Raw genomic sequence first — 26,883 nt, forward strand, 5'->3', positions numbered from 1 at the left:
CTACCGCTGAAGCCCCCTTTTTTATCCTAGGTGATACCCATATCTTCGTGCCTATACAAGTATATATATTCCCATAAAAATTTAAAAGGAAAGGGTATAAGGTGAATGTTTCTAGGGCACTCGTTCTTAGGCGGCTCTACTTATAAACTCTTTAATTTAAAAATAATGAATCCAGAAGAATGAGAAAGCCGAACAAAACCGAACTCTATCTTTACTTCACCTATTTTTTTTTCTATCACGGAAAAAGAAACTTCGCACTGCAAACGTTTATCCTTATATCATTAAGTATTTCACGTGAATTGAGTAATGAAGATAAATCTTGGAAAGGATTATGCAAAACCGAAAATTCTCAGCAATCTCCCTTATATAATAAAGCGCAAGACTCTCTCTCTCTCTCTCTCTCTCTCTCTCTCTCTCTCTCTCTCTCTCTCTCTCTCTCTCTCTCTCTCTCTCTATATATATATATATATATATATATATATATATATATATATATATATATGTATATATATATATATATATATATATATATATATATATATATATATATATATATATATATATCTTTCCGATCACGTGTAATGGTACTGCCATACTATAACTCCCCGTCCTATTGGTAGGGGGAAAAGGCATTGTTCGGATTGAATCTGTTTTTTTACGTCCGTGTGTTCATATCTACCTAAATAAATAGCCGTCATTTCTGACAGGTCGCATCCACTAGTTTTAATAAACTAGAAATAATAACAGAAGACTGGAAAGAAGCGAAAACACACAATAGTTTATTAGTCCCATGATAGACTCTTTGGCAGGAGACGTGTTCCCTAGGTAGTGTGGGAGAAGGAAAAGTTCCAGATATTATTTCCTCAAGGATAATTAACAAAGATGTAAGGCGAGGCGATGAAAGGAGGTCTGGGTAGTTCATTATGCGATGATGATAATGGCGTTGATTTGTTTTAATATAATTTAAGAGAAAACAACGTATCTTTAAAAATCTCGTATTTTCATCAAGTTTCATAGGAAGATATATATATATATATATATATATATATATATATATATATACATATATATATATATATATATATATATATATTATATATATGTGTATATATAATATATATAATATATATGGGTGTGTGTGTATGTATGTGTGCAATAAAACACCGGGAAAATGAAAATATAGAAAATTAAGAGTCCTCTTGAAGAAGTACGACGAAACTAGTCAAGATTCACTAAATATTTTCATTGTAAAAGAGGTACAAAAAAAAAAAAAAGGTTCGTAGGACATATATAAAATAAAAAAAAAACAGTTACTGGTTGAAGATGTTTTAATTAAAAATTCTAAGAATATTAATATTTACCAGAGTAATTTGCAATTAGATCTTTTCTTTAAAATATTGTCATAAGTAATGTAACGATTATTAGTAGCTTGTTGAAGGATGTAAACAAACCATCTTGTATGCTCTTGATATTCGCTGAGACTGTATCGGTTCTTCTATCTGTCTTAAGAACCCTTTTGTACCTCTTCTAAAATCTTTCATTATTTGTTTTCAGAAGAGAGAGGGAGATAGTCTCTTCGTAAGCTAAGGAACAAATTTCCTTTTTCGTGAATGTGTGTTTATTTTCTGTCTATTTATCTATCTATCTATATGTATAGATACATACATACAACAACGACAGCTGCAGTAGTTTCGAGTCCACTGCAAGACAAAGGCCTCAGACATATCCTTATACTCGCTTTCCTAACACATAAAGGATACGTGTGTTATTTCAAGCCTTTAGATTTAAATGCAAATTAATGCATTATCCGACTGTGATACAAATAGAACCAAAGCACGCTACTAAGAATAAGGTTAACAATAAATTTAATCCAAACTGACCCTCCCCATCTCTCTCTCTCTCTCTCTCTCTCTCTCTCTCTCTCTCTCTCTCTCTCTCTCTCTCTCTCTCTCTCTCTCTCCAGTATATGGAGTTCCTGTCCGTTAGTAAATGTATCTGCCAATACTGGAAGCAATAGACCGTTTGATAACCTACAAACAAATTGCATGAAAAAGTTAATTGTTTCATTTCCCATTCAAAGAAATAGAAAAGCACCATGAAACCTTAGCAGAATAATATTCTTTCAATTACAAATTTCTTTTTTTTTTTCAGATCAAGTAATGGCAATAATCAGGAGCTCGGGATGAACGCAAATTAATATCTGCAATCAAAGTCGACTCAAGGAAAAAGACATCGAACTAAATCGACCAAAATGATCCGGCAAAAAAATGCCTGAATTGTGAAGATTTCTTGACTACCTGCAGAAAACCCCCACCATGAGCGCCGTGGAACTGACGGAGTTACTACCGAAAGACCATCAAAAATCGTCTTCAAGTCGACTGAACACCCCAGCAGGTGAGTTATTACGCCTTTTGAAAGGCTAATTAAGTCGGTTACCTTAACTTCCTGGCTTTAAATTGGCTGACCTACTTTCCTCTTTTCTTTTGCTTTGTGATCGCAGCACGTTTTAGCATTTTTTAAATCCTCTTTTGTGTTTTCGTGATAAAGGGTAAGTTCTGTATATATTTGATTATTATTATTACTAGCTAAGCTATAACGCTAGTTGGAAAACCAGGATACTATAAGCCCAAGGGTTCCAACAGGGAAAAAAGAGCTCATTGGGGAAAGGAAATAAGTAAATAAATAGGCAAGAGAAATAATGAACAACTAAAATAAAATATTCTAATAACAGTAACATTTTACATATATATATAAACTACAAGAACTTAAAAAACAAGGGGAAGAGAAATAAGATGGAATGGTGTGCCTGAGTGTACTCTCAAGCAAGAGAACTCTACTTCAAGACAGTGGAAGACCATGGTGGCCTGACTCTATTCTACCCAAGGCAGCATATGGGGTAACCAAATAGCACTATCTATAATAAAGCAGAAAGTTACCCATATATTTTCAGTGGATGTACTACGGCCAGGCAAGTCATTGGTCAATATATCACCCCACTCATATAATTACGTAGAATATAGGGAACTTAGACAGTCCTTAAGAGATGGTACGTATCATTGAAGGCCTGAACATACAGTCTCGATCATCTAATATGCTACCGTTATTATTAATATCATCCGGATACTGTTAATGATAATATCACCTGAGACTGCAAACACTTTTTATATTACCTTACTATATATTGCGAATAATAGGAAATGAATTCCGGAGTCCACTTGTCCCCAAAGCATCTATGCTGGACTCCCTATGTCAAGTGAGGTTTGTCGTTAAGTATTGCAGAATTTGTTGTTCCTTTTATTAAATCTTTATCCTTTTCATGAATAATTTTCACTGACTATCATCATCATCATTTCCTCTTACACTATTGATGCAAAGGGTTTGAATTAGATTTCACCAGTCGCCTTTACCTTGAGATTTTAATTCAATATTCCTTCATTCATCATCTATTTCGCGCTTAATAGTCCTCACCCATATGATCCTGGGCTTTCCAATTCTTCTAGTGCCTTGTGGGGCTCAGTTAAACGTTTGATGAACTAATATCTCTTGGGGAGTGCGAAGAACATGCACAAACCATCTCCATCTACCCTTCACCATTAGCCCATCCACATGTCACTCCATTAATCTCTATTATAGTTCCATTTCTAAACCTGTCCTGCCATTTAACTTCCAATATACAATAATGTAAAAGCTTGAATATCTACCCACAACAAATGATGTAAATTAGCGTCAATGTAATCTGATATCCGAGCGTCGGAGATATCTGAATCGAAAAGATGTTTCACCTTCCACCGGAGGCCTTCTCAAAGGAGACAGGGTAAACTGTAAAGCAATGGCAGTGCGCATGCTTCCGCCTGAACCCTTGTGATCACATACCTGAATTCTAAGTAAGTATCACAAACTATGAGAACACAAAATGTTCGTTAAACGGGGTCAATACTACGAGTCTTAACTTCCTAAGTCAATACTACTGAAATTAATTTTTAAAAATTTCAGATATTTTTTAGGAGCATTATCCATCTCGTAAACAAGTCAATTCTTCCAGGACAAATTGAACCAAACGTCCCATCAAAAAATGTGAAATCTATAGGTAGTAGGTTGGCCAGGGCACCAGCCACCCGTTGAGATACTACCGCTAGAGAGTTATGGGGTCTTTTGACTGGCCAGACAGTACTACTTTGGATCCTCCTCTCTGGTTACGGTTCATTTTCCCTTTGCCTACATACACACTGAATAGTCTGGCATATTCTTTACATATTCTCCTCTATCCTCATACACCTGACAACACAGATTACCAAACAATTCTTCATCACCCAAGGGGTTGTCGCACTGTAATTGTTCAGTGCCACTTTCCTCTTGGTAAGGGTAGAAGAGACTCTTTAGCTATGGTAAGCAGCTCTTCTAGGAGAAGGACACTCCAAAATCAAACCACTGTTCTCTAGTCTTGGGTAGTGCCATAGCCTCTGTACCATGGCCTTTCACTGTCTTGGGTTAGAGTTCTCTTGCTTGAGGGTACACTCGAGCACACTCTCCTATCTTATTTCTCTTCCTTTTGTTTTGTTAAAGTTTTTATAGTTTATATAGGAGATATTTATTGTTGTTACTCTTCTTAGAATATTTTATTTTCCTTTTTTCCTTTCCGCACTGAGCTATTTTCCCTGTTGGAGCCCCAGGGCTTATAGCATACTGCTTTTCCAACTAGGGTTGTAGCTTAGTAAGTAATAATAATAATAATAATAATATCAATAACATTGTAAAGCATTTCGGGATGGGCAGGGACTTAAAAATAGACACGAATGAATAAAAAAAGATTTGGGTAAACATATCATCTCCCTCAACTTCAAAGTTACCAAGGGTTAGTCATACGATACTGTGAAATGCATTCAATTACTTCCCTAATGTTGAGTGCATTAAACCCATTGACGCAAGAGCATGTCAGAGGGCCTTTGAATTAGACTGTACCTCTTTAAATCTTACCGAATCTATTTTTGATGAAATGCACAGCTAAATGATAAACATTCTATTTTCTGTATAGTTTTTCCTGTCTTTCCCATTATGAATTTCAAACTTTTATAATTATTTCGCTGAAAGTACTAAAGTAATATGGGTGAAACAATGCATTCATGAAACTGTAAAATACAATTTAATTTAGTTATTCATTCATTTAATAGTATTATTATTCTTAAAGAATAAGTCAACATGCTATGAACCTACACAGAAAGCCTTCGCGAAAACAAATAAGCAAAGAAAAAGAAAGAAGTTTGAAACATAGTACAAATGCCTCGGAAATTCGGAATGCTCACCAGCTCGGCAGGAGGAAACGAATGGTATTTAACTGAATGCAATGCATGGCAACTTTCGCGCAACTAAATTAGCACAAGATAAGTTAAACTGGGTGATTCCAGGTCATAGGAAATGTTCCATAATAGTAGTAGCCCATTTTCGTCAGTGTTGTTGACATTGGTGTAAGCGACCCGTCAAGAATGACGACTTCATATTCATATATGCACACACTCACAGATTTATGGGAGATTCTGCATCGGAGTATCCACGCTCACTAGGGTACGACTATTCCCTCTCACGACTACCCATGGGACGGGGAGAGACAGAGTTGTTATACGTCTGACAATACCACTGAGAGTAACAGGAAAGAAATTTATATATATATATATATATATATATATATATATATATATATCAATATATATACACATATATATATATATATATATATATATATATACAAACACACACACACATATATATATATGTATATATATACATATATATCCTATATATATACATATATATATATAAACAAACACACACACATATATATGTATATATATACAGTATATATATATATATATATATATATATATATATATATATATATATATATATATATTGTATGGTATGTATTTCACACGCGTTCGTGCACTGTAACGGTATGTCCTTTTTTGGAGGGGTAAATCTAGCTCTACCCTCGCAATGATAACAGAACCGATTTAAGCTTGCCTTTTCATGTATTAGTTGGTTTGATTTTGGCATTCTTCTTATGATCTTCTTGTATATAAACTCGTTATCTGTTAAATAAAAGTTAGTTGCATTCATGATTCATCACGCTTCTCCGTTATAACCTAACAGTAACTTCGCACAATATACAGCCGGAAACTTGCTCTTTATTATACAGGGGAGATTGCAGAAAGTGAAATTGGTTTCAGACAGAAGGCATCTAAAACACGCAGGCTATTCACGGCACTATCTCGGTACGAAAAATTCCGCTTGCATCAAAAGACATGCATCAACCAGTTTCCTAAAATCTCTCTCGTAGCTCTGCTGTCGTAAGCCGAAAATCATGTACCTGGTATGTAGCGTAATTAGTATCGCAAAAAGACACAGTTTTTTTAGTTATATGCTTTCTATTTTTTTTCCTCTCAATTGAGGCGCATTCTTTTTTGTTTTGATACTGAATATTGGCTGCATATATTTAGGGACACACTCACAAATAAACTCAAACACTCATGCAAAAAAATGTTGATTGTGTTTGGTCGTACCGAGGCTGCAGAAAAGGCGTTTGAAATGTATAATCATAGAACGTGGCGAACTATGCGATTACTTTATTTCTACTATTATTCTTATTAAGGTTACATCCTATAATGGAAAAGCTTCTTCGTTCATATTCCAACATAACTCTAAGATTTTCAGTGATAAACTTACATGAAACAAGCGTGAAATAATCAATAAGTTAATCAGACATTGTGGCTATCACAATAAATTCTAAAATACATAAGTCTCTCTCTCTCTCTCTCTCTCTCTCTCTCTCTCTCTCTCTCTCTCTCTCTCTCTCTCTCTCTCTCTCTCTCTATATATATATATATATATATATATATATATAATATATATATACTCAGCCAATCCTCTCCAAAATCATGGGGCGACTTCAGATAAAAGAGAACAGCACAAGTAGCTGCCATACTCATCTTTAACAGATGAATCACCGACAACACCCTGTTCAGTAAAAAGTTCTACGACATTAGTCACTTCACACAGTTCCACAAAAACATCATTAATAATAAGAATCCATACACACACATATATGTATATATATATATATATATATATATATATATATATATATATATATATATATATATATATATATATATATTATGTATGTGTGTGAAATATATATGTATTATAGTCAGAAAACGAGCTTAAATCAAGTCTTTTCAACTTTCCTTTAGTGGATATATATATATATATATATATATATAATATATATATATATATATATATATATATGTATGTATATATATATAAATATATATTTGTGTGTGTAATATATATGTATTATAGTCAGAAAACGAACTCCAATCAAGTCTTTTCAACTTTCCTTTCGTGGATATATATATATATATATATATATATATATATATATATATATATATATATATATATATATATTTATATATATATATATATATATATATATATATATATATATATATATATATAACCACTTGCATTACATCCCAACTTTTCGAAGAGCTTTTAGTTAAGAAAACGAATCATCGTCAGGACACAAACAATTGTTTTTAAAATTAAACAAATATTTGCATCAGCTCTTTTCCACATCGATACCTGGATATAGTGAGGGATATCAGCCATCATTTTAACGGTTGTGTTTGCTCTCACAAATTGGGAGTTAAACTATGATTTCGTTTTGAATTCATATAAATTCGCAGCATCAATCTGCTTCCCCTACCAAGGGCAGCTATAGGTTTTGATGGCCTATTGGAAACGTCCCTGTCTGGCAATCTGCCGGACTGGAGTTTGAGTCGCGCTCAAGCTCGATAGTTTCTTGTAGAGTCTGTAATCTCACCATTATTAAGAGCTGAGATGGTGGGTTAGGGGGAGACTCTATGTTTACCTGAAGAGTCATCAGTGGCCATTGCCTGATCCTCTGTGGTCTTAGCTTGGATGGAGAGGAGGCTTGGGCGCTGCTAGGACATCGTCACTTTCCTTTGTCTCTGCCATTCATGAGCAACCTTTAAATCATATTTCGGCTAGCACTAGAACCGGTGAAGTCATTCAGTGCCAAGGTATGTATGTGCTGAAACCATGAAGTGGACAGTAAGAAGAAAGAAAGAAAGAAAGAAAAAAGAAAGAAAGAAATGAGGTAACAAGTAGGTCCAAAGATCCTTAAAGTATTGCCTACAGTACATCACATGAGGTGCACTGCCATCACTAACCCCTTACGGTGGGTACAAATAGCATCCAAAAAAGGCAAATAGAGCAATATAAATTGACATTCAAAGGAAAAGCGCTAACAAACAAACGAACAACTTTCCCTACATGCAACAGTACAACAGCAAGCAAGCAAGCACTGACTATCTTCCAATTGCTCAACTTCAATGGCGTCTCATTAGGTCCCGAGAACGTTAGATAAAAAAAACCCAATTTAATTTATTTTCCTCATTATGAGCTTCATTTAATATGCCGAATATATGAAGCCAAGTGGCGAAGTTTACTTTTTCAAATTTTCCTTTTTTTATGTAGCCGGTTAGTGATAGGGAACAGAAAGTTATACGTATTAATGAAAAAAAAAATAAACTTTAGCTGTTAGCGTCGCTCTGAAAATAAATATGGCGAACTAATTATTGGGTTCATTTACTCTAGGTCATAATGATGTAAGCTCAGCTGAGCGCGAGGTTTTAACGAGTTCTCTCTCACAGAACGGTCGAGGAGTAACTCCAGTCTGTTGACTTAAGTACATACAGTACTACTCTATCTTGGTACAGAGATTGCTCAGATGAATTAGAATCGACGCTTAACTACTTGTAGTTTCATATTTATTAGTATTACTCTCTGATTTTCCGTTTTTGTATGATAGCTACTAACTTTCAAGGAAATCTGGGGACTTAATCCGTAGAGTTAACTTATTCTGTATTATAATAATAATAATAATAATAATAATAATAATAATAATAATAATAATAATAATAATAATAATAATAATAACAGCCCAATAACTTTCTAGCGGTAGTATATCAATGGGTTGCTGGTGAATTGGCCAACATCATCCTCTTTTCAATACTCATAAGCAGCACTTGAGAAAGAGTCTGTGCTGGCATAAAGGCAGATTAATAAAACCAATGCATCATCAGGTGTATGAGTACCTTTAAAGTCAACTCTCCCAATATTCATAATGAGGAAATCCGAGATCTTATATTTTTCTTTTCTGTGGCCAAGCTTTGGATTTTTCATTTCCTTTCGCGTTTAACGTCTCATAAACTTTTTTCCTTAAAGAGACAACGAGGCCCATCCTTTCTTTCATTTTTTTCCCCTGTTTTACTCGGGCCTGCGCAAGGAAAGAACATTATGTAAAAAATCTTGTTTTGCTCCACGCATTTTTTGTGACTAGTTTAAAGGCCACTCGTGAATGGCAGAGGTAAAGGACAGTGTGACGGGCCGAGAGAGGAGTTGTGAAATCAAAGGCAGATTGGAAACGACTGAGTTATATTGTTGTGGAACACTCTCCTTATATACAAAACCTCAAGGCAACAGGACATGACAAGTTCACAAGACAGACAAAATCACAGAGGAAAAACCAGACTTGAATTTTCATGTTCGTTTTAGTGCGAGGGAAGAGCGAAGATACAACCATAATATATGCAAAAGGAATTATGTACAATTGTGTGAAACACGGTTGGTACATGGCTCCCCCCCTAAAAATGACATACTGTACATGTTAAATAGGGCGCCCTGATCTACAGAGGCGAACTGTAGGCGGGTCATCTGGCAGAAGATAAGCAGGTTTTAGACGATCAATGGAGACCCAGTCTTCTTTGCCCCGAATGTTTAGGAGGAATGCTTTCGGACTGCATCGGATCACAAGGAAAGGGCCCGTGTAAGGGGGCGTTAGTGGTGGCTTGCTGGTGTCGTTGCGCAGGAAGACGTGCGTTGCAGAGTATAAGTCCGTTGGTATGTGATGCTTCGCTGGGGGCTTGTAAGTCTGGCGGCACGGAGTAAATTTTCCCACGACGTGACGTATGCGCTGGAGATCGTCGGAGGAGGTTGTAGAAGGAAAAAACTCGGCAGGGACGACCAACGGGTCGCCATACACCATTTCGGCTGCCGAGTTTTTTCCTTCTACAACCTCCTCCGACGATCTCCAGCGCATACAATGCCCTAGCTTGAAAGACAATGTCGTAGAGACTGACTATTTATGCGTATGATCAGCGTCCAAGGCCCTCTCCACCCAAGCTATAACCAAGAAGGCCCAGCTAATGGCTGCTGATGGCTCAGCAGGTAGAACTCCAGTCTCCCCAAATACCCTATCCTTAGCTTACAAGGATGGTGAGGTTGCAAACACTACATGAAACTATCGAGCTTGAGCGTGACCCGAATTTCTTTCCGGCAATCGCCAGGGAGAGACGTCTCCAATGATCCACGGCCTAAAAAAAAAAAAAAAAAAAAAAAAAAAAAAAAAAAAAAAAAAAAAAAAAAAGTCGAGACCAATGTTATAATATCAATTTAGGACCATATGATCATACGCTGGGACCGGGAGGCCCATTAAATAGCATCATGCCCTATTGAGGAAAACTGGTTATTTGTGTAACTCGTGAACGTCTTCTATACCAAGATCCAAAAACTTTGAGTCAATTTCCTGATGATTAGTGAAACTTTAGAGATTGGTATCCAAGAACTCTTTTAAAAAGTTTTAATTGCCGGAATTTTTTGGTTTCTTGGCTATGGGAGGTCAAATTGACTCTGTTGTTAAATCTTATTGGCTACCTTAATTGCATGTTTCGTCTGTGACGGTCAGCACTTACAAGCCTCTGAAGTAGTTTTAAAAAGCTGAGTCATTTAAGAACTTTTATTTCACCAGAATCTCTGTAACTTTATCACTAACCAGAGCTTTTATTTCGCCAGAATCTTCGTAACTTTATCACAAACTAAAGCTTTAAATTCACCAGAATCTTTCTAGCATTATCACATATAATAGATTTTATTTCACCAGAATCTTTGTAGTTCTATCACAAAGAAAAGCTTTTATTACGCGACAATCTTAGCAATTTAAGCACAAACCAAATTTATTTCACCCTGTATGAAGCATAGAGACCTGACGTGAGAAGGTATTGCTGTCATAGCGGACAGCAAGCAGTTGCCATTAATGGAGTTTCCATGTCCTCTTGTTTCGATCTGATCCAGACGTATTTGTGTATTATTAGAGCTCAAGGCCTCTGGCTTAACGAGAATGTGACCTCGGGGTACGTCAGGTTTGAATTTCCATATTGAGCTGAGATTGCAGTGGCAATATTCCGCTGTTTCGCAGGAAATATTGTATATTCTATTATGGTGGAGAGATGCTGTTGCTGTATTTCATCCTTTTCAATTAACTTTATGTGTGCGTATATATATATATATATATATATATATATATATATATATATATATATATATATATATATATATATATATATATATATATATATATATATATAAGACAATTGCACTACTTAATTCACTTTAACTTTGTGATCATTACCTAACATGTAAATGATAATATACATACTTATGTACAGTTGGACACGGATGTTCTTGACACACCTAGCCCTGAGAAATTGCACCCTGCCACGCCTTTATTATTATTATTATTATTATTATTATTATTATTATTATTATTACTTACTTACTTACTAAACTACAAACCTAGTTGAATAAGCAAGATGCTATAAGCCCGTGGCCTCCAACAGGGAAAATAGCCCAGTGAGGAAAGGAAACAAGAAAAAATATTTTAAGAACAGTAACATTGAAATAAATATCTCCTTTATAAACTCTAAAAACTTTAGCTAAACAAGAAGAAGAGAAATGAGATAGAATAGTGTGCCTGAGTGTACACTAAAGCTAGAGTAACCAAACAGAAAGCATTGGATGAGGTGGCAGAGGTGGTGGACGGGGCTAAACACAGGAAGTCACCATGAAGTAAGGGTGAGGGTGGGTGATTCCACGGGTCCAACTGTACATGCATATGTATGAGGGCATGTACTTTCCTGATTTATTCTTGTAAAACTTAGTTTGTAGTTCTTCAGTATAAACAGAATTATCTTCATTGTGCAAAACCAACTAATTAATTGTTTATAAGAGTAATTTCACGATTTTAACCATACGATTCACAGTATACAGAGACAGTAACCTCATAACTAACGTCTATATTTAGATGTTATGTTAAAATTAATATAACATCTAATGATTTTACCTTGTTCTACTGTCTTGAGATAGTGATTTACCGTTATTAACAGGTGAAATTAATAACGCCACATTAAACTAGCTCTTTAAACAGTAAAGTCACCTCAAGTCCTATTTAATAACCAGTAACATGTACCCCTAAGATCTAGGATCTTAAGTTTTCGAATCCTTGTGTGACATAACTCAATAATAGACAGAGAGGATTCAAACAAACTTGACAGTTATATATAGCAATTGATCTTGTGATACTTGCTAATAGTCTCAATATGTTGCTCTGAAACCTATCTGCACTCAGGAGTCAATTTCCCAACTTAGTGGTCTCTTAACCAATGTATCTGACGAATTTCATCAAATTCTCTTCGCCTGTTTCTCGGTTACCTTTCTAACACATAAATAAATAAATAAATAAATAAATATATATATATACATATATATATATATATGTATATATATACATATATATATGTATATATATATATACATATATATAAGCTATATTCAAAGCCACTGTGATATTTTAAGACCGGATGGGCATTTAATAAACTATGGCGTGTGTGTGTATATATATACATTATATATATATATATATATATATATATATATATATATATATATATATGTGTGTGTGTGTGTGTGTGTGTGTGTGTGTGTATAGGCTATATTCAAAGCCACTCTGATATTTTAAGAACGGATGGACATTTAATGAACTATGGCGTCTTTACACACACACACACACACACACACACACACACATATATATATATATATATATATATATATATATATATATATATATATATATATATATATATATATATATCCGGTGACCTCAAGTTTGCCTATTTATGTAAAATTGTCTCTGAATAAACTACTTGTATCTATGATCCCAGTTTAAAGGTTTGAAGGCCTCTCATGAATGACAGAGACAAGGGACAGTGACACTGCCTTATCAAGCAGGACAATGCCCTAGAGACTGACCATATTACATATGATCAGCACCCAAGCCTCCTTTCCACCCAAGCCTCCTTTCCACCCAAGCTAGGACCAAGGAGAGCCAGACAATAGCTGCTGATGACTCAGCAAGTAGACCTACATGCTTCCCCCCCCCCCATTCTTAACTCACAAGGATGGTGAGGTTGCAGCGACCAAAGGAACTAACTAGTTTGAGTGGGACTCGTACCCAGTCTCGCAATTACCAGACAAGGACGATACCACCAGACCGCCAAAACCTGGAAATTTAAGTATCTCATAAAAATAATCCAATGATTACACTTTACAGGTTCAATTTAACCATATTCAGTCTTTTTTTAGATCTCTTGCTAAGACATGGAAAGAAGCACAAACAGGGATGAAAAATATACAGTTTTAAGATTTTTAAAGTATAATCCAGTGACCTTAAATTAATTTAGAAAAGGCTTCACTTCTTTTTTCTTACGCGAGAAAAGAATAAAGTCAATTCTAATACACTATACTTGTATTTCTAAGCTCCACCTTACGGCAATAAACTCGATCTTTATCCTGAACAGGCTGACGTAAGTCTCCCTTTAAAGTTTATATGTGAAAGATCTATTTTAATGTTGGTACCGTTCTTAAAATATTTTATATCACTTGTTGATTAATTCCCTTGTCGTTTATTTATTTTTTTACTTCTTTTCCGCGGCTAATTTTCCCTGTTGGAGTCCTTGGCCTTATAGCATCATGCTTTTCCAACTAAGGTTGTACCTCAGCTAGTAATAATAATAATAATAATAATAATAATAATAATAATAATAATAATAATAATAATAATAATAATAATAATTTCCCATTTGAAGCAAGGACGTCACTAAACTACTATGCCATGAAACAGTAACGAAAACGTCTTACAGAGAGTGGAATAAAAAGTCCAATGTCATTTCTTCCAGGCTTAGGCAACTCGAATGCAATATGGGAAACTCAAAAGGCCGTCTCTAGGGCGGTGGCGTTAGAGGAGGGCGCCCATAGAACGAGTGTATAGGCGAAGGCTATTATAAGCTCAGGTCCAATAATCAAGACTTTAATGATCTTTAACGAAGTTGATTATCGCCAAAGAAGACTTCCCGGAGGACTCGTCTCCTGCTTCTCAGAACTCACTCTCTCTCTCTCTCTCTCTCTCTCTCTCTCTCTCTCTCTCTCTCTCTCTCTCAAATACACCACTACTGTATCCAATGCTCCCTTTCACACACTGGCCTTAACACACATTTTCTATCCTTTACTCAAGAGCAAGTTTTCTCTCTCTCTCTCTCTCTCTCTCTCTCTCTCTCTCTCTCTCTCTCTCTCTCTCTCTCTCTCTCTCTCTCTCTTCAGAGTACTATCGAATTCCCAGCTAAAGTTTTATTTTACTGGGACCTATAAAATTAAAGTTAGTTCCAAAGTTTCATAAACTTGCAGATGGAATCGAAGTTTAGATGAATTGTTTTCAGTCTTCAGATAGGAGAGATTTAAACTATAGTTAAATCTCTAAAAAGGTGTATACATATGGAACCCAGGTATCTGTAAAGTTCGCTTTCTATCCAGTTTAATATAAACACAAGAACAAAAAACTAGATTAGTACTCATATTTGTCTATTGTTTCTCAAGCAATTAAGATTGTTACAACCTTAAAAAACTTTCCTAAAAATGTATAAAAATATTTTTGCAACACAATACTAAGGACAATTTTCTTATTTTCCAGTACGCCCTCAGCAATAACTACCAGTCAATGGATTCTTAAGTAAAAAATTTAAGAAACTAAAAGAATATAAATCTGCGTTTCTCCTCAGCAAATGCTAATAAGCAATCCAGTTCCCATTAGCAGACTGGCTGTCCCTCAGGCCTGGCAAACCCAGAACGTTTCTTTGAAGTCCTCCATCTGCAATATGCATGTTGATAACTTCGCTGAAAAGCGACTGACATCTGCTAGACTGGGGGTAACGGGAGGTAGGAGTCAATGTCTAAGGGAGTAAGGGTCTTCCAGGTCATAACTGCCTACTAATACGTTCGTGAGGTAAGGACCAAAGGAGTACGACCGTTTATATTTAGGACATGGTCAATTTCACTCATCCATGTAAAGTAGTGTTCATTATGATGTCGTATGTGGAGGGGAATGGTTAAAGTGTGGCGGTGACCACATGCGGTGGTCGTTAACCAAATATCGATTGTCTTACTGGTTCTGGAAGGTGAGCGAGTCAGAAGGTGGAGGTAGGAAGGGTGAGGTGATTAGTTTAGAAATATTAACTCTTTGATAATAACCTTCTGACAGTACTAACCAAATATGCTTTAGATAAAAGTAACATAATATATGTTAAACGTAATTCATGTACACTTGCTCTTTCTTTGATGATTGATACTTGAGTTTTAGTCCTATAGAGAATCATTGATTGAGGTTTTAATCCTATAAAGAATCATCGATTGAGATTTTAATCCTATCTTGAGTCGTTGATTGAGGTATTAATCCTATCAAGAATCGTTAATTGAGGTTTTAATCCTATCGAGAATCGTTGATCGAGGTTTTAATCCTATAAAGAATCATTGATTGATGTTTTAATCCTAACAAGAATCGTTGATTGAGGTTTTAATCCTATCAATAGTCGTTGATTGAGATTTTAATCTTATAAAGAATCGTTGATTGAGGGTTTAATCTTATAAAGAATCATTGATTGAGTTTTTAATCCTATAAAGAATCGTTGATTGAGGTTTTAATCCTATAAAGAATCATTGATTGAGGTTTAAATTCTATAAAGAATCGTTGACTGAGGTTTTAATCCTTTCAAGATTCGTTAATTGAGGTTTTAATCCAATCAAGAATCGTTGATTGAGGTTTTAATCCTATCAAGAGTCGTTGATTCAGATTTTAATCTTAAAAAGAATCGTTGATTGAGGGGTTAATCTTATAAAGAATCATTGATTGAGGTTTCAATCCTATAAAGAATCGTCGATTGAGGTTTTAATTCTATCAAGAATCGTTGATTGAGATTTTAATCTTATAAAGAATCGTTGATTGAGGGTTTAATCCTATAAAGAATCGTTGACTGAGGTTTTAATTCTATCAAGAGTCGTTGATTGAGATTTTAATCTTATAAAGAATCGTTGATTGAGGGTTTAATCTTATAAAGAATCGTTGACTGAGGTTTTAATTCTATCAAGAATCGTTGATTGAGATTTTAATCTTATAAAGAATCGTTGATTGAGGGTTTAATCCTATCAAGAATCATTGATTGAGGTTTTAATCCTATAAAGAATCGTTGACTGAGGTTTTAATTCTATCAAGAGTCTTGATTGAGATTTTAATCTTATAAAGAATAGTTGATTGAGGGGTTAATACATCAAGAATAATTGATTGAGGTTTTAATCCTATAAAGAATCGTTGACTGAGGTTTTAATCCTATAAAGAATCATTGATTGAGGTTTTAATCCTATAAAGAATCGTTGATTGAAGTTTTAACCTTATCAAGAGTCGTTGATTGAGATTTCAATCTCATTAAGAATAGTTGATTGAGGTTTTAATCCTATAAAGAATCGTCGATTGAGGTTTTAATCCTATAAAGAATCGTTGATTGAGGTTTTAATCCTATCAAGAATGGTTGATTGACGTTTTAATCCTATAAAGAATCGTTGATTGAGGTTTTAATCCTATCAAGAATCATTGATTTACGTTTTAATCCTATAAAGAATCGTTGATTGAGGTTTTAATCCTATAAAAAATCCTTGATTGACGTTTTAATCCTATAAAGAATCGTTGATTGAGGTTTTAATCCTATAAAGAATCGTTGATTGAGGTTTTAATCTTATCAAGAGTCGTTGATTGAGATTTTAATCTTATAAAGAATAATTGATTGAGGTTTTAATCCTATAAAGAATCGTTGATTGAGGTCTTAATCCTATAAAGAATCGATTGAGGTTTTAATCCTATAAAGAATAGTTGATTGAGGTTTTAATCCTATCAAGAGTCGTTGATTGAGGTTTCAATCCTATAAAGAATCGTCGATTGAGGTTTTAATCCTATAAAGAATCGTTGATTGAGGTTTTAATCCTATAAAGAATCGTCGATTGAGGTTTTAATCCGATAAAGAATCGTTGATTGAGGTTTTAATCCTATAAAGAATAGTTGATTGAGGTTTTAATCCTATAAAGAATCGTCGATTGAGGTTTTAATCCGATAAAGAATCGTTGATTGAGGTTTTAATCCTATAAAGAATAGTTGATTGAGGTTTTAATCCTGTACAGAACCGTTGATTGAGGCTTAAATCCTACCGAGAATCATTGATTGAGGTTTTAATCCTATAAAGAATCGTTGATTGAGGTTTTAATCCTATAAAGAATCGTCGATTGAGGTTTTAATCCTATAAAGAATCGTTGACTGAGGTTTTAATCCTATAAAGAATAGTTGATTGAGGTTTTAATCCTATAAAGAATAGTTGATTGAGGTTTTAATCCTATAAAGAATCGTCGATTGAGGTTTTAATCCTATAAAGAATCGTCGATTGAGGTTTTAATCCGATAAAGAATCGTTGATTGAGGTTTTAATCCTATAAAGAATAGTTGATTGAGGTTTTAATCCTGTACAGAACCGTTGATTGAGGCTTAAATCCTACCGAGAATCATTGATTGAGGTTTTAATCCTATAAAGAATCGTTGATTGAGGTTTTAATCCGATAAAGAATCGTTGATTGAGGTTTTAATCTTATAAAGAATCATTGATTGAGTTTTTAATCCTATAAAGAATCGTTGATTGAGGTTTTAATCCTATAAAGAATAGTTGATTGAGGTTTTAATCCTGTACAGAACCGTTGATTGAGGCTTAAATCCTACCGAGAATCATTGATTGAGGTTTTAATCCTATAAAGAATCGTCGATTGAGGTTTTAATCCGATAAAGAATCGTTGATTGAGGGTTTAATCTTATAAAGAATCATTGATTGAGTTTTTAATCCTATAAAGAATCGTTGATTGAGGTTTTAATCCGATAAAGAATCGTTGATTGAGGTTTTAATCCTATAAAGAATAGTTGATTGAGGTTTTAATCCTATAAAGAATCGTTGATTGAGGTTTTAATCCGATAAAGAATCGTTGATTGAGGGTTTAATCTTATAAAGAATCATTGATTGAGTTTTTAATCCTATAAAGAATCGTTGATTGAGGTTTTAATCCTATAAAGAATAGTTGATTGAGGTTTTAATCCTGTACAGAACCGTTGATTGAGGCTTAAATCCTACCGAGAATCATTGATTGAGGTTTTAATCCTATAAAGAATCGTCGATTGAGGTTTTAATCCGATAAAGAATCGTTGATTGAGGTTTTAATCCTGTACAGAACCGTTGATTGAGGCTTAAATCCTACCGAGAATCATTGATTGAGGTTTTAATCCTATAAAGAATCGTCGATTGAGGTTTTAATCCGATAAAGAATCGTTGATTGAGGTTTTAATCCTATAAAGAATAGTTGATTGAGGTTTTAATCCTGTACAGAACCGTTGATTGAGGCTTAAATCCTACCGAGAATCATTGATTGAGGTTTTAATCCTATAAAGAATCGTCGATTGAGGTTTTAATCCGATAAAGAATAGTTGATTGAGGTTTTAATCCTGTACAGAACCGTTGATTGAGGCTTAAATCCTACCGAGAATCATTGATTGAGGTTTTAATCCTATAAAGAATCATTGATTGAGGTTTTAATCCTATAAAGAATCGTCGATTGAGGTTTTAATCCGATAAAGAATCGTTGATTGAAGTTTAAATCCTATCGAAAATCATTGATTGAAGTTCAAATCCTAACAAGAATCATTGATTAAGGTTTAAATCCTAACAAGAATCATTGATTGAGGTTTTAATCCTATAAAGAATAGTTGATTGAGGTTTTAATCCTATAAAGAATCGTCGATTGAGGTTTTAATCCGATAAAGAATCGTTGATTGAGGTTTTAATCCGATAAAGAATCGTTGATTGAAGTTTAAATCCTATCGAAAATCATTGATTGAAGTTCAAATCCTAACAAGAATCATTGATTAAGGTTTAAATCCTAACAAGAATCATTGATTGAGGTTTTAATCCTATAAAGAATAGTTGATTGAGGTTTTAATCCTATAAAGAATCGTTGATTGAGGTTTTAATCCTATAAAGAATCGTTGATTGAGGTTTTAATCCTATAAAGAATAGTTGATTGAGGTTTTAATCCTGTACAGAACCGTTGATTGAGGCTTAAATCCTACCGAGAATCATTGATTGAGGTTTTAATCCTATAAAGAATCGTTGATTGAGGTTTTAATCCTATAAAGAATCGTCGATTGAGGTTTTAATCCGATAAAGAATCGTTGATTGAGGTTTTAATCCTATAAAGAATCGTTGATTGAGGTTTTAATCCTGTACAGAACCAATGATTGAGGCTTAAATCCTACCGAGAATCATTGATTGAGGTTTTAATCCTATAAAGAATCGTTGATTGAGGTTTTAATCCAATAAAGAATCGTTGATTGAAGTTTAAATCCTATCGAAAATCATTGATTGAAGTTCAAATCCTAACAAGAATCATTGATTAAGGGTTAAATCCTAACAAGAATCATTGATTGAGGTTTAAATCCTATCGAGAATCGTTGATAGAGATTTTAACCTAATAGATAATCGATGATAGAGGTTTTATTTCTAAAGCGAATTGTTGTCACAGATTTTAATCCAATTGAGAATCCTTAATACATTTCGTCCGAGTTAAGCATATCGTTCAGTTGGAAAGACGAAATCTGCGGCTGACACAAAACAAACCATCAAACCAAATGTCAAAAGAATTGTCATCGTGGGTACGTTATCGTAGAAGTCACGTAAGTTTTAACAAAACGGACATCGACCATTTAAATATGGTAGAAGGCTGAGAATTGAGTGCAGCTAAGGGGCAATGGGACGTTGTATAGTCCATGAAGTAATGCACAGTATATGTTGATTGTAGACACTAATCCCGCTAATCTCGCAACCCCCCCCCCCCCCCCCACAAAATAATCCTTCGAACAAAGACAGGCTTCAATGTGATATGAGTTCTCGATTCATTTGATGAGGGTAAATTGGGCTCATACCATGAGTCTTCTCTTTCCTGAGTGATTAATAAAGAAATCAATACAAAGGGCTTCTAATGTGTAAGTTTTTTTCCTTTTTACACAGTAAACATGTTCATTCTTTAAAGGATAAAGTGACTCCATCCAAAAATTACTAGAGTCCTTTTGGAGATAGTGCCACTGGTGCACCATTTGCATTGGACAGTAAGCATGACAAAAATGTCTTGCAGTGCACTCCTGACCGTCACCTGCATCCAATTTTACATCTCTCTCTTTACCTCAGATCCAACTTACTTCATTCAGTCTTATAACCCTTACTTTATATTTCAATCGAGCCCCTACCCCCAGCTTCCCCTAGGCACTGAATAAACTCCCCGGTCCCAGTACAAGACCACAAGATCTAATTTCTGTAATCAAAATAAAATCTTCAAAAATATATAAAAAGATGGGTAATGAATTAAGATGCTGCCGTTAGTGACTGGGAATAAATTCAACATCAATGAGTTTATGTAAAGTGATAATCGTAAGTAATTGAGAATAATTATCTATTTTAAAACCAAAGTATTCTTAACTCGTTCATCTACACGTATTGATCCAGTAATTACAAGGAAATCGAAATGAAAAACACTCCTAAATTTTGTATTGTTTAAAAACTTCAAAAATATTAATATCGTCTCTGTATATATTATTAGAATAACATAATTACAGTTAACAATATCTTTTACATCTGGCAGTTCCGTTGAGTGCCGTGGAGGAACTCGTGGAAACCGTTGTCGTACTGCGGAAGGACCCGAAGACGCACGAGTTGGGCATATCTGTGGTTGGTGGCTGCGATACATATCTAGTAAGTACCAATACAATAACTTTTACTTTATTCTGAAAACTATTTATGAATAATTTATTTACTGACTTGGGTTCTAAAATAATCTGTATCCTTATATTTTTCATATCCGTATCATAGGTTCTTTTCCGGTGTCAGGTCACCAAATATCCTTAGTCTGATCAGGTCAGGGTAAAACGATTGTAGGGAATTTTGCAGAAGATATCAATCTGCCTTTTAGAAAAGAATGAAATGCTTTTGAGCCTAAGAAAATCAATAACAATGAGAGAGAGAGAGAGAGAGAGAGAGAGAGAGAGAGAGAGAGAGAGAGAGAGAGAGAGAGAGAATTCCACTTGTAGTATATACTGAACAATCATTCTTGAGGTTCCTCTAAAAATCTGAAAAATTCTAAAGGATTTCAATGACAGCTTAAATCCTTCATTTAAAAATCTAATTGCCCATTAACATTTTGTATATTTACTTTGTAAATTTAAGTCTTTATAAACCCTTCTAAAACTCTTAAAACACTTTTTAAGAAGTATATCCATCCTTCATTAAACGCAAAGCTGTAACTAGAACGGGTCTATAAATGAATACGTATTGCACAAGATTATAAATTCTACAAATACCTCTCAATAATACATTAACGTAAATTAAGGGATGTATTACAATAAAGGTTGTCTACATGGGTTTGCTAAGAGTCAAAGTCAGGTTAAGTGGTTTAAGGTTTAAAGCCCGCCCATGAATGGCAGTGCCAATGCCCTAGCTAGCAGGACAGTGTCCTAAGAACTGACCGTTATATACATACATACATACATATATATATATATATATATATATATATATATATATATATATATATATATATATATATATATATACACACACACACACACATATATATATATATATATATATGTGTGTGTGTGTGTGTGTGTGTTTGTGTGCGTATGATCAGCACCCAAGCCCCTTTCCATCAAGGAAAGACCAGGGAGGGACAGGCAATGGCTCCTGAAGGCTTAGCAGGTAGACCAATAGGCTACTCGAACCCTCCCCCTCCTTAGCTCACAAGGAAGGTGAGACCGAAGACACTACAAGCAACTATTGATCTTGAGCGTGATTCGAACCCCAGTCCGGCAGATCACCAGACAGGGTCGTTTCCAATAGGTCAACACAAACCTAAAACTTTTCAGGGAGTGACGCCGGTAATAATGTGTCACAATGACGCTTGAGGGTCTGAGAGAGAGAGAGAGAGAGAGAGAGAGAAAGAGAGAGAGAGAGAGAGAGAGAGAGAAAGAGATTTACTTTGAATTATGCATTCATTTATCTCGTAAAAGAATAGTTTAAAATTTTTCCGCTATGGATGGATTGATATATTATCGACATACTTTGAGACCGTAAATCAACATTCCTTTATTTTATAAGAAATCAATAATTTTAGTAAAAGAATTCATCATATAATTCGTATTCATAAAAAATTAAATTAAAAACCTGATCAAGTAACCTTTTTATAACTAAAACTACCATTAAACAAACACTTTAGTAAGAAAATGTAAAATTTACAGTGGTGATAACAAAACCTTTCGTAAAAAAGTTACTTCAATAATGAAAATAGCAGGAAAAGCAATTATAAGAAAAAAAGTGAAACTAGACTAAATAAGAATTCACTCAAACAGTTGACATAATCTCTACTTCACCAACATTAAGCAGCTTTTAATAGAAAAAAAAAAAAAACTTTTCGAATGAGAATTACTTCAAACCCCAAAATATACGAACCCGCTATGAAATGACTCGACTGTACGTAACTCCGTTCACCAAAAGAATATGCGACTCTTCCTTAATCTTCTCTTTCCCAGCTCTTATTCTATTCCACAATGAAGAGGAAGGCGCAGTGTGTTTTCCTTCAACTCGTCGTAATGAGATTATGATAATGAGAAAGTGTTCTCGTCTCGTCTTTCGGTTTCTTAAGATAAAAATAAAAAGATGGGAGATGTTATTAGGTTTTTCATATTCGTCAAGGGAAGATGGTGGAACGATCTTCTGGGAGAGAGAGAGAGGAGAGAGGAGAGAGAGAGAGAGAGAGAGAGAGAGAGAGAGAGAGAGAGAGAGAGAGAGAGAGAGAGAATATTAATACAATATACTGTAATTTGCAAGGGATAACGTCCAAGTAAGAATTACAATGCAAATCGCATAAACACTTCATTTATCTAGATATTTTAATACTTTCCTCTTAATTCTGGCCTTTATATAATTTTGATCATTCACGAAACCAGTCTCAAAGTTATTTCTGCAATTTCAAAGAGCACTACTCCAACAGTCTATTGCCATTACTGCGAGGAGAGCATTGGGAAATTGGGAATGCCGTACCATGCCATCCGCTTCGACGGTAGGCATCTGTGAATGGGTTACAATTCCATCCTCCCACAGTTATGCGTTGCGAATGCAGTTGCCTAAAAGCACCTCTTGTTGTGTGTTTAATGTACGGGCGTCGGTAGATTAGAAAACGCGTTGTTCCAATTTCACAAGCGAGAAATCTATGCAGAATAAATGATGCAGTTTCTGCTATCTCAGCATTTATATGAAATCCCAAGCAAACTGGAATGGGATTTTGCATGATCTTTTGTGCTTGAATTGGTCACAATTATATAGTGGTGTAGATCCTGTTGTCCCTTTGAATGAGAATCTAGTCAACATAATTGATAAGCGTATCTCTTCTCGTCTGCTAAGGTATCGAGTGAAGGACAAACCGTGGTTCAATGATGATTGTAGACGTGCTTATTTGGAGAAGCAGGAGGCCTATCATCTTTGGAAGGGTAACAGATCAGATTTGACCTGAAACAACTATACTCAGCTTCGAGCTTTTGCTCAGAGAGTTTATGCCTAAACTGAAAAGGAGTACAATTTAACCATAAAAGAAAAACTTTCTGGTACAACTCAGGAATATAAATGGTGGTCTACCCTTGAATCTGCACTATTTGGTGTAGATGCAACAGTTCCTCCTTTACTTAAACCAGATGGCTCAGTCACTCACTGTCCAAAGGAAAAGGCAACCGTTTTGGCTGATGTTTTTGGCAGTAAACAGAGTAATGAAAAACTTGAACTTCCTCATTCCTGTTTTCCTGAGGCTAAACTAACTAGTTTAGCTTTTCGATCTCGTGAAATCAAAGCTCTGTTGATGGACCTTGATGCTTATGGAGGTGTAGACCCAAATGGTATTTTTCCTTTGTTTTTTATAAAGACAGCAGGTTTCTTAGCTCCAAAGTTATCTGTTATTTTGCGCAAGTTAGAAAGAAGAGGAGCTTTTAGAACTTGTTGGAGAATTAGTAATGTTACTCCTCTATGTAAATATGTTTGTGGTAGCTCAAGTCCCACTGATTTCCCCCTAATTTCCATAACTCCCATATTATCTAAAGTTTTTGAACGTCTTCGGCAGAACGTCTTAATAGGTTTGCTGAAGGTAATCATCTATTTTCTAGTTTGCAATTTGGTTTTCGTAAAGGCCTTGGAGCATGTGATGCCCTTCTTACAATCTCCAATGCTGCATAGAAATCCCTTGATTGTGGTCACGAAGTTCGTATAATTGGCCTTGATTTTAGTGCTGCCTTTGACCGTGTTAATCATGAGGCCCTTGTTTTCAAACTCAAACAGTTGGGAGTGGGTGGGTCGCTTCTTAGCATTATTATGGATTTTTTAAGTAATAGATCTCAAAGAGTTGTTGTTGATGGGCACCATAGTGAGTATAGGATTGTGATATCCGGTGTTCCACAGGGTAGTGTTCTTGGCCCATTAATTTTCATACTATACACACATGGCATGTGGTTTGTCCTAGAAAACAACCTTGTTGCATATGCAGATGATGCTACTCTCTTTGCATCAATTTCATCCCTTGAATGTAGATCCAGGGTTGGTGAATCCCTTAATAGAGATTTAGCTAAAATTAGTGCATGGTGCAAATTATGGGGTATGAAGTTGAATCCTAACAAAACTCAAAGTATGATTGTTAGTAGGTCAAGGACGGTGGCTCCTCAACATCCGGATCTCAGTATTGATAATGTTTCTTTAAATTTGTATGACTCTTTTAAAATTTTAGGTGTGATTCTCGACAGCATATTTACTTTTGAGAAACAGATTCGATCTGTGTCTTCTTCAATTGCACAAAAAATTGGCTTATTGAGAAAGTCTCTCAAGATTTTCGGTGATCAATATATTCTGAAGAAGTTTCAATTTTTTCATTCTACCTTGTTTTGAGTATTGTTCTCCTGTCTGGTATTCAGCTGCTGATTCTCATCTTCATTTGTTGGACAGAAACTTACGGTCTATTAAATTTCTTATTCCTGATCTAGATATTAATCTTTGGCACCGTCGTTCAATTAGTTCATTATGCATGCTGCATAAGATTTTTCATAACTCTGACCATCCTTTATATTCAGATCTCCCGGGACAATTCTATCCTGTTCGTAATTCTAGGCAGGCACTTAATTTTAACAGCCAGGCCTTCTCCATCCTGAGGCTCAATACTACGCTGTATTCTAGAAGTTTTATTCCACCTGTTACCAAGTTGTGGAATGATCTTCCTAATCGGGTAGTTGAATCAGTAAAACTTCAAAAGTTCAAAGTTGAAGCAAATGTTTTTATGTTGACCAGACTGACATGAGTCTTTTTATAGTTTATATATGACATATCTGTTTTTAACGTTGTTAATAGTTTATATAGGACATATCTGTTTTGATGCTGTTACTGTTTTTAGAATGATATATTGTTAATTTATTCTCATCATTTATTTATTTCCTTATTTCCTTTCCTCAGGGCTATTTTTTCCTATTGGAGCCCTTGAGCTTATAGCATCTTGCTTTTCCAACTAGGGTTGTAGCTTGGCTAGTAATAATAATAATAATAATAATAATAATAATAATAATAATAATAATAATAATAATAATAATAATAATACCGTTTATCAACTAACTCCGTTGCGTCGCATGGATTCCATCGCGGCCATTGCCGCTTGCACTGGTTTCCCGAGGTATCTTGCAATCTTTGTATCTATGTAAGGGGTTGTGGCAGCCTACAGGAAACGTTCCTGTCCCACAGTCTGTTGGACGGGAGTTCGAGACCCGCTTAAGCTCGTGAGATAAGGGGAAGAAGGGTTTGGGGGATTCTCTTGGTCTACCTTCAGAGACATCAGCAGGCATTGCCTAGGGCCCCCTGGTCCTAACTTGGTGGAGAGGGGGGTTTGGCACTAATCATATGTATATACGGTCGATCTCTAAGGCGTTGTCCTATCCCTTGCCTCTAACACTCACGAGTGACCTTTAAACCTTTAAAGTCTTCGGTGGAGCCATACACTTGCCCTTTCCCTTTTATCTCAGATCATTCGAGTTCACCACTCTACCGACCAAGTCCCTGCAGGCTCTTGGCTATTCAAATATTCAATATGAGCTTCCTTCTTGTCTCATTATCTTCACATCTATATTCTCCTTCCATATTTTGCTCATGGAACCCAAGCATAGTTTTTATCTTGAGTTATCTAAGTAACCCCTAAGATCGCCAAACACCCCATAGGTTAACCATATACCTAAGTTATTAGGCCATAGAATTACACTAATTATTTAATAGCTATGGAATTATTCAAATTAGTTACAAATAGATACCCAGTTTAACAAATAAATTGATATTGTAATATTAATTCTGCATCGAAACTTTACATTAAAATATGTTTCATGATACTACAAAGGAACATAACTGAAGTCACACTATAAATTATTTTTTTTTAAATATAA

General features: G+C 34.9%; 1 pseudogene; it reads left to right on the top strand.

Moving 5' to 3' along the window:
- The window catches only part of LOC137625012 (multiple PDZ domain protein-like), a 114,352-nt pseudogene that overhangs the window by 40,022 nt on the left and 47,447 nt on the right, over positions 1-26,883 (top strand).

Source organism: Palaemon carinicauda, chromosome 31, assembly GCF_036898095.1.
Source record: "Palaemon carinicauda isolate YSFRI2023 chromosome 31, ASM3689809v2, whole genome shotgun sequence".
NCBI lineage: Eukaryota > Metazoa > Arthropoda > Malacostraca > Decapoda > Palaemonidae > Palaemon > Palaemon carinicauda.